This window comes from Dipodomys ordii, unplaced genomic scaffold (genome assembly GCF_000151885.1).
Source record: "Dipodomys ordii isolate 6190 unplaced genomic scaffold, Dord_2.0 Scaffold49, whole genome shotgun sequence".
Lineage (NCBI taxonomy): Eukaryota > Metazoa > Chordata > Mammalia > Rodentia > Heteromyidae > Dipodomys > Dipodomys ordii.
In genome coordinates, this window is record NW_012267265.1 from 12866106 (window position 1) to 12875562 (window position 9457).

Sequence of the window (9457 nt, forward strand, 5' to 3'; positions counted from 1 at the left end):
AGGGAGGGAGGGAGGGAGGGAGGGAGGGAAGGAGGGAGGGAGGGAGGTGAAAAGTAAAGAAAAAAGAAAAGTTGTGTAGCTAAGATATTAGCCTAGTGCCCAGTAGATGGAGACTTCTCCAAAGTCCTTCCATACATTATCATCGCAGGAAGCAGTCAGAGGCTCAAGGTACCTGAACAGTTATTTAGCTAGTATTTGTAGGAACAGGAATTCAACCCAAGATCTGATTCTCAATCTCTTCCCACTAGCATGACTTACAGTCATAAAGAAAAAAAGAGAAAAGCCAAAATACAAGGTCTCATCACTCCAAATTTGTCCTTCAAAATATAAAACTCTTAAAATCCTATGTACACTTCCACAGAAAACATTACTTCACGCTTACAAATGGTCTCCTTGGTTCTTCAATGGTGGCTTAGCTGACTTAGGTTCTTATGCCTGCTAAGGTCAGTGCAGAGAATCTAACAGTGCTTCTTCATTCATTGAACCTTGCAGCCACACAGAGTGGACATTTGACTCTAGAGGGCCCAATCCTCTCCCCATTTACTAAAGGACTCTGATAATGGCATGCCTTGGGGTCATGTACATTCAACTACCTTCTTTCCCAGAACTAGTTGCCAGTGCTTTTTCACTCACCTGAAAGAAATCTCCCTTAATTGTTCACCCATGCTAACCTTAGTCAAACAGTAACTTCTTCCTGTTCCTATTCTAATTCCCTGGGGAAATGTTTTGCTTGTGTCACATGACACCAATGACTAAGAATATTTTCCAACCTCACTTGGACAGACTCCAGAAAGAAAGAAAGAAAATGTAAGTTTCTCCATAAATACTGATTTATATTCTCTTCAAAAAGCAAACAAGGTGTAGTGGTTCATATCTGTAATCCAAGCACTTGGGAGGCTGAGGCAGTGCCATGATTCTCCTCTCCCTACCTCTCCCTTAGTAAAGTATCTTTTTTTCAGCCACAGTATTACTATGTATTCCAGTCTGGAATTGAATTACCACACTTGTGTTTTCATGACAAGTTTCTCAACTTTTCCATCCATTATACCATATTAGATATGTATTCTCTTCCTCATACCTTCTTCGAGAACCTGCCCTTACCCCACTGAAAATGAAACTCATTTGTGAGGGCTAGAGGCATGGCTCAAATGGTAGTAAGCACAAGGCCATGAGTTCAAATCCGAATTCTAGCAAAAGGAAAGTAGCAAAGGAAGGAAGGACAGAAGGGAGGGAGGAAGGAAGGGAGGGAGGGAGGGAGGGAGGGAGGGAGGGAGGGAAGGAAATTTACTGTGAATATATAACTGAGCCTTTCTGAGAAAAGTTTACTGGATGGTTCTGAGCACCCATTCAGAACATGAGACCATGGAACTCACTAGGGTAATTACCCAGAGGGCTGCTGGCTAGCTGAACATAACTAACCACAACTGACCACTGAACACTGATAAGAAAGCTAAGCAAGCTATTTCATGGAAACAAGAAGAAAGGCAGGACCCCTCTAATTCTAGCTACTCAGGAGGCTGTGATTTGGAGGATCACGGTTTAAGGCCAGCCCAGGCAGAAGAATACACTATTCATATCTCAAAAAAATCAGCTAACTCTAGAAAAAGAACCAGAAAAGTGGACAGCTAAAAACAGTCCTCTGGAAGCCTAGCTGTATGTTTTTTGAATTCTGTACTATTTGTCATCAGAATAACTGTTTTCAAGTCAACTTTCCAAAACTAGGCATAGTACTACATCCTTATAATTCTAGAACTTGAGTGGCTAGCACAGAAGGATCAAGAGATAAGGTCCATGTGTACTATACAGTGAATCGCCATCTCAAATATAAAAAGAAAATTCTTTAAAAACTTTGGATTTCAAACTTCCAAAGGAAACTAATATACTAGACAACAAGGATATGTTTAGGACATAGAAAAGCCTGAGGTTCAATTACAAATCAATAGAATCTCCCTCAAAACAGGATGTTAACCTTACACAGGGTCAAAGGAGAGAGAACAAGTCCTTGGGTTTAAAATACTTCCTTCCTATGCCATTTTCTTACTTTTCTCAGCAATAGGAGAAAAACATTTGAAACAAGTTTAGTATGATGAACATTTCATTTATTGCCTCAAAAACAAAAGTCAACTACAGTAGCAAGAAAAAGAAAATACTTCTTACTTTTTTTGGGGGAAAGGAGTAGGTAAACAAAGCCTTTCTTTGTGCTAAAACCAGAACTGAAGGCCCTGGGGCCAGATCGCACATTTCAATCCTGGCTTCATTCCTAATCCGATGAGCTTGAGCATCTTCTGCTGTTCTTAATAATATAAATCAGGGTACGACTATCACAGTTTACCTCACCAAGTTGATAGGAAGAATAAATGATGTAAAGTACATTTTTAAAACCTAGGAAAAATAGATGGTAGCTTCTATTAATATTGTTTTTTATTATCATTAGCTATTATTCAGATAAAGTAGGTGGATTTTAAATTTATCTGTAACATAATAAAATTCTTTAAACAAGGCTATTCTTTAGCAGGTACAGTCAATGAAAGCCAAAGAAACAGAGGAGATAAAGATAATCCTAAATAAAAAGTTTAATCTCCCACACAGTCTAAATGCAGAGTAAGACCAAGCAGAGTACCGAAAACACTGTGAAGACTTTCTTCCAATGACCCTTGTTCATACAAAATAAAATCTCATTCTTGAATGCTCAATCTCAAAACACTGCAAGGAATTAGGATTATCTACTAATGTTGGAAGAAGGTAAGGATTTTGATTTGATTGTCTTTTAGCAGGTGTACAAAGGAGCTGCCATTTAACAAAGCAGTTTATGAATACAGTGCATCTTGACCAATGTCACCCCTTCCAACACTCTCACCCATCCCTCTCCACTCACCCCTTTCTTCACTTTTCTTAATTTTGTAGGATATATATTGAATTCCTGACTGCATTCTCTTCACTTCTCTTCATTCCCCTCACCCTTTGACCTTACCTCAACCCTTTTAAGTATCCATTTCCTGATATTTATTTTATTGGGCTTTGACTTTTTCTAAGGAAGATTTTTTTTTTAAGCAGTCCAAATCTTAAATCTGATCTCAAGAAGGCTGAATTTTGAACCATGAGTGGTTCAGGGGTGATTACAAAACCTTCATTTCTGAGGCTTTTAGAAACATTTCTTGCACTATTACAAATCTCTTAATTTTTATAAGAAAACAAAATGATTAGGTTAAAAAAGTAAATTGTAAAAGAATCTTTATTTCAGGATGTTTTAAAATCAGGTAATTAACTCCCATCTTTTTACTAATTCAGCATATAGACAGACATATTCACAAAAATCATTCACATTCAAGCCAAGCCTGGTATCACTGGCCAGTAAGCCATGCTGGGCGCTCCATGCTCTGCTATGGAGGATCACAAGTTCAAGACCTACTGAGTGTACAGGGATATAGGCCAGCATGGGCATCTTGGTGAGACTGTCTTATTATTTTTAAGTTAAAAAATTTAAAAAGAACTAAGAAGCCAGGCTCTGGTGGCTCACAGGTATAATCCTAGCTACCCAGGAGGCTGAGATCTGAGAGTTGTGGTTGAAAACCAGCCCAGGCAGGAAAGTCTGAGACTCTTATCTCCATTTAACCCCCAAAAAGCTGGAAGTTGGGGCGTGGCTCAAATGGCAGGGTTTTAGCCAGCAAAAAAACTCAGAGACAATGCCCTGATCCAGGGCTTGCGTTCTCTCTCTCTCTCTCTCCCCCTCTCTCTCTCTCTCTTTCTGACACACACACACACACGACTGAGAATATTAGCTACTTGACAGAGCACTTGTTTAAATATGAAGTCCTAGGTTCACCCCAAGTGTGTATGTGTATGTGTATACACACAGACATAAAATTCAGTCAGTCAAAAACAATGAATCTGCACTTTCAAAATATGATTTTAAGCAAGGCATTGTGAGGGCACTCTCCCAAATACATATGAAAAATTATCATAATATCCTGAAAGCTTATGTTTAAGATCTTTGCCACTTCCTGTCTTCTTTCTGTATAAATTACATTGTCCAACACTTTCAAATTATGAGCTTTTATTTCTTTCTAGGTTTTCTGCAGTGTTCATTTGTTTGTAACAGTGTCTCCCAGGGTCTCAAACCAGGTATTCTTCCTGCCCCAATCTACAGTGTTGAGATTTATAGGTATATACCATGTCCAGCTCAGTGATAGTTTTTGTAAATAGTATTTTCCTCTTTGACTCTAAAGCCTATAATTTAGCCATAAATCTATACAGTTTCCGCAGTTTTCATAATAAGAATAAGGTAAATTACCAACAAATCTCTTGGCTCAAATTAAAGTTTTTTGGCTTCTACACTATCATTTGTTTAAGAATAAGAATGCAATTCCCAAATCCTTCTTCACTGCTCTGGAACATCAGAACTTCAGGTTCTCAGCCTTTAGTCTCATGAGTGGAGGAGAGTCATGACTCACAGAACCCTCCTCAAGCCTTCAGCCTTCAGCCTTTCTCTGATTCTGAGCCCTTTGACCTTGTGGCTGAGCCACCAGCTTCTCTACTTCTCCAACTTACAGATGGCCTAGAAGACTTCTTAGTCTCTGTAATAGAGCATATCAATTGCTTTAATAAATCCTTTATCTTATCTCCCTCTCTTCCTACCTCTTCAACAGAGAAACTAAGTTTAATATGAATAACATTTTAAAAATTGTGCACTTCGTGTATGTCCTTCTTCTTTACACACTTCAAAGAAGATGTCTACCACTGCTCCCACCTCCTGGTGCTCACAGTTAGCCCAATGAGCTCAGTGAGCTCGCTTTCCACAGCTGAGTATATTCCTTCCCGCTCCACAGCTTAGCATGCTCCCTTCCTAGGCAACCTAGGCCCATTTAGTAAAGGCAGTAAATAATCAGCCTCCAACCCCCTTTACCTTGGGATGGCACTTCTCTGGGGCACCTACCACCATATAAGGCAACAAGAGCCCCTTGGAGTGACCTTCAGGTCTGGGCAGCTGCAGGGCCCCTTATCTACTATTTGGATGTGTGGACAGTGGCCCACACATCCACAGCAGGGTTTCTGCCTCCTAGCCCCTTCTAGCCTCTCCTAAACACCCTAGGTTATATAGGCCGCCTCACACAATAGCCACTACTTCTCACTTCTCCCTTGTGAGAAGGGTTTTGCCTGCTCCTTTCCTGGCAATAAACATTCCTTTGTTCTCTGTACCTGGATGTCTGCATGGTTTTCTGGCAAAGTCCAAATCCTCGGGTTTGGACCTAGTGTTTCACTCCTAACAAACAGAATATGACAAAAGTAACAGTATGTCACTTCCAGGATTACAAAAGCAGTGCCTTTCATCCTGCTCACCATCTCTTGCTACCCTGTGATATAGAAGATGTTTCCAGGTTGTGAGCTGTTCTGTAAAAGACACTCACACAGCAAGGCAACAGGGTTGGCTTCTTGCAAACACCCTGCACAAGGAACAGTGGCCCTTGACCCAACAGACAATGAAGAACTAAAGGCTGTCAATGACCTTGTATGAGGAACAGACGCAGATCCTCCTGCTGAACTTTCAAATCAGACCACAGCCCTAACTTATGTGTTGAATGTAGCTTTCTAACAGACCTTGAGTTACACTCAGATTCTTAAATCAATAAAAAAATGAATCAACCAAAAATTAATGTTTGTCCATTAAATTGTGGAGTAATGTATAATGTGGTGCTATAGATTAAACTGTATCCCCTAACTCTTAGCATCTCAAAATGTGACTTTACTTGAAAGCATTAAGTGTTACAGAAAGTTAAAAAGAAATTGTTAGGATAGGCTCTAATCCAGTACATCTAGGAAATCTGAACAGAGAGAGAAGATAATGTGAAGAGCCATGGTTAAGAAGAAGTTTGAAATAGCTTATTTCACCACAGACCTCAGAAGAAAGCAGCCTGGCCAATACCTTCATTTCACATGTCCAGCAATGTAGCACATGTATTAAGGCAACAAATTCTTACTTATGCCATAGTTTTCTTACAACAGGCTTAACAAATCAATTCATATAGCAATATATAACTAATACACATATTTAGTTTGAAATAGTTTTTGTCTTGTGGGTTAGCTCAACGGAAGAGCATTTGCTTGATATTCACAAAGCCTGGTTTTGACCCCCGGCAACCCTAAATAAACAACTTATCAACAACATCAAAACTAGGCCTTGTAAAGGCTCAAACAAATGTCGAAAGATCTTTACTCAGAAAAAAAGATAATAATCCATGTCAGAAAATCTTAGGATCACAGATTTTTACTGAGCCGTGACTCTAAAATTAGGTTACACGATTGTAAAAAATTGGTAATGAGGATGATATGCGAGGAATTATTGGAACACAACTCTCAGAGCTACCACTATCATGAACTCATTTTAAGATGGTAGTAAAGCAGGGCACATCTGTCTTCCAGCTACTCAGAAGACTAAGGCAAAGAAAGGCATGTGAACCAGGAGTTTGATACCCACGTAGGTGACATAGATAGTAAAGACTACAGTTTTTAAAAGATAGCAGGAGCTAAGCTCATTGAATGGATAAGAAGCAAATGGCAGAATTGGAATAAACTGAAGAGAAAAAGTGATTTATCCAAGATGACATTTTACAGCTGCTGAGCAGTGACTAAATTTAATGACATTCTCTCCTACATTCAGGTTTGTTTTTTTTTTGCAAAAAGTCAAATAAAAAAAAAGGTTTGTCTTTGGCCAGCTTTATCCATTCCTTGTAGTGCTGTTATTTTATAAACATATATTCGATCATCTTCTTCCCTCTTCTAATCAGTCTAACACAATTTCTTATTTTTTTTCCTGAAACCCATAAAATACTGCCCTCCAATTCTAATACTTCTGCTGTGTTTATGTTCATGCTTTTAAGATATTGGTCCTCAAGATTCAAGTGCACAGAATTTGAGAAATATAGCTCCAGCTCAACTTTTTCTCCCTTTGATTATATAGGATTTGACACTCATGCGGGTCTCAAGCTTGCTGAACAGAAAAAGTTTCTCTACTGCTTGAGCCACACCTCCTTCCCCTCCTTTACTTCTTCAGTTATTATCAGGTAAGACTCTCATATTTTTGCCCAGGCCAGGCCCACAATCTTCCAATTACACCATCCATATAACTAGTATGATAAGAGTATAATACCATGTCCTGCTTGTTTGTTGAGATAGGGTCTTGCTAACTTTTTGTTCAGGCTGGCCTTAAACCATATCCTCTTGATCTAACTGGAATTATAGGCATTAGCCACCATGAGTGGCTTAGCTCAGCTTTTAATCATAACTAATCATCTAAAGGAATACTGGCACGCTAATTATTAACCACCCATATTTAGTAGGGATAAGTCACATCCTTTTCAGAGAGCAGGCTTTGAAACAATGACCCCATGCAAAGTTTTCAAACGACCCTGCCTTAACCCTTGATTTGTCTAGGAATCATTCTGTTCTGAGAAATCTTAGCTGGTACAGTTAGGCCTTTATTTGGCAGTCTAAATGCAAAACACACAAAGCCTGGGAAGTGGTAACCACTACGAGTCACATCACAAAGAAAGGAAACATGAAGACAGACAGTCCCCAGAGCAACAGTGAGGGACCTGGGCAGATGGGAAAGCCCTTTGCTGAGGGGCAGGGAAACCTGGCCCTGGGTTCTCATCACATTATAGCTACACAGCTTTCCTGAACACTCCCTGGCCCTTTCTTTGTTACACTAACTTGTGTTGATCTGTTAAAAAAATTATCAAAAAGGTATCCTCTCCACAGCTGAAGAATGTTATTGAAGAATAATCCACAAAAAAAAAAAATAATAAGCATTCTGCTGGGCACTGCTGGCTCACACCTGTAATCCTACCTACTCAGGAGGCTGAGATCTGAGGACCATGGTTCAAGGCTAGCCCCAGAAGTAAAGGCCAAGAGACTCTTATCTCCAATAAACCACTCAGAAAACTGGAAGTGGTGCTGTGGCTCAAGTGGAAAAGCACTCAGAGTGAGGGACAGCACCCAGGCCCAGAGTTCAAGCCCCACGCCCCCCCACACACACAAAAGCTTTCTAATAACCACAAGATGAAAATAAAATTAAGGCATCTGGGTATGCAGAGTACTCTCCAATGCTTTGCCACACTACTCGCTACTTCAACTGGTCACTCACAGTAACTACAACAGATTAAAAAGTTCCAAACACTAGAGTAGTTCCAGTCTATAATCCTAGCTACTCAGAAGGCTGAGGTCTGAAGATCTTAATTCAAAGCCTTTCTAGGAAAACAAAGCCAAGAGATTCTTATCTCCAATAAGTCACCAAAATATCACAATTGGAGATGTGGCTCAAGTGATAGACCACCAGCCCTGAGGGGAAATTAAAAAGGCAAAAAAAAGTTCTAAGCCCCAGTATCTGCACAAAGAAAAAGAGAGGGGGGGGAGGAAAGAAGGAAGGAAGAAAGGAAGGAAGGAAGGAAGGAAGGAAGGAAGGAAGGAAGGAAGGAAGGAAGGAGAAGGGAAGGGAAGGGAAGGGAAGGGAAGGGAAGGGAAGGGAAAGGACGGGAGGAAAGGAAAGGAAAAAGGAGGGAAGGAAGAAGGGAGGTTGGGAGGGAGGGAGGGAGAAAGGGAAGAAGGGAAAACCACAGAAGGCCTCCAATTTGTGATGGTTTGACTTATATGACTTTTGTGTCTTTATGATGGCATAAAACCAGTTTATTAAAATGTTTGCTTTGCATTTTTATCTTCTCCTAGGTAAGACAACACCCTTTCAGAGGTGGCAAGTCACAGCTCCTTGTCCACCATGAGATCATGAGTGTGATTTGTACTGTGTGGCTAAGCTATAAAGTTCAATAGATCAGAAGCACCAAATACACTTACAAGTTATGGCATTTTCAATGTGTAATGGGTTAACACATCATACCTCAAGGAACATCTGAAGATTTTTCCAGGAAAAAAAGACAAAGAAAAGGATGCTTAAAAAACATCCTTGGCAGGTACCTACAATAAAAGCAATCAATGGTGTAAAGCCAGAATTGCAACTGAAGGTAATTTATATCAATATAGTTTTTCTGTGCATAAAATTAAAAGCTGTCAAAGTTTACCCAGCCACCAGTGCTAAAGCAGGACTGAAACCTAGGATTTTAGAAACACAGTTCAGAAGATTTGGTACTACTCAATAATACAGCAAAGACAATCATATGGCTAACTCTAGCTCCTTTCCCAACAGATTAAAAATAATAATAAATTTCTAAAACTGACCTGATTCTCTGTTCTGGGCTGGCATGAACCTGCAGAGATACAATAGGAAAAGCAGGCACTTTCTTCCTGAAGCACACCTGAAGAAGCACTACACCTGTGACGAAGGAAAGGAAAAGAGAACTCAGTTTGTATATTGAATTTAAACTGACACAGCATCATCTATTTTCTACTAATTCTCATTACTTGTGGCTTTATTAATAGAACGCATAAGAACAATTTAAGACATAAAATT

General features: G+C 39.7%; 1 protein-coding gene across 1 annotated transcript in view; it reads right to left on the minus strand.

Annotated features, from left to right (window-relative positions):
- Wdfy3 (WD repeat and FYVE domain containing 3) overlaps window positions 1-9143 on the minus strand; it is a 240963-nt gene extending 231820 nt beyond the window's left edge. The window contains exon 1 of the mRNA XM_013020113.1: window positions 8888-9143. The gene's annotated coding sequence lies outside the window, so the exon portion shown is untranslated. The remainder of the gene's footprint in view (window positions 1-8887) is intronic.
- Window positions 9144-9457: the final 314 nt, after the last annotated feature.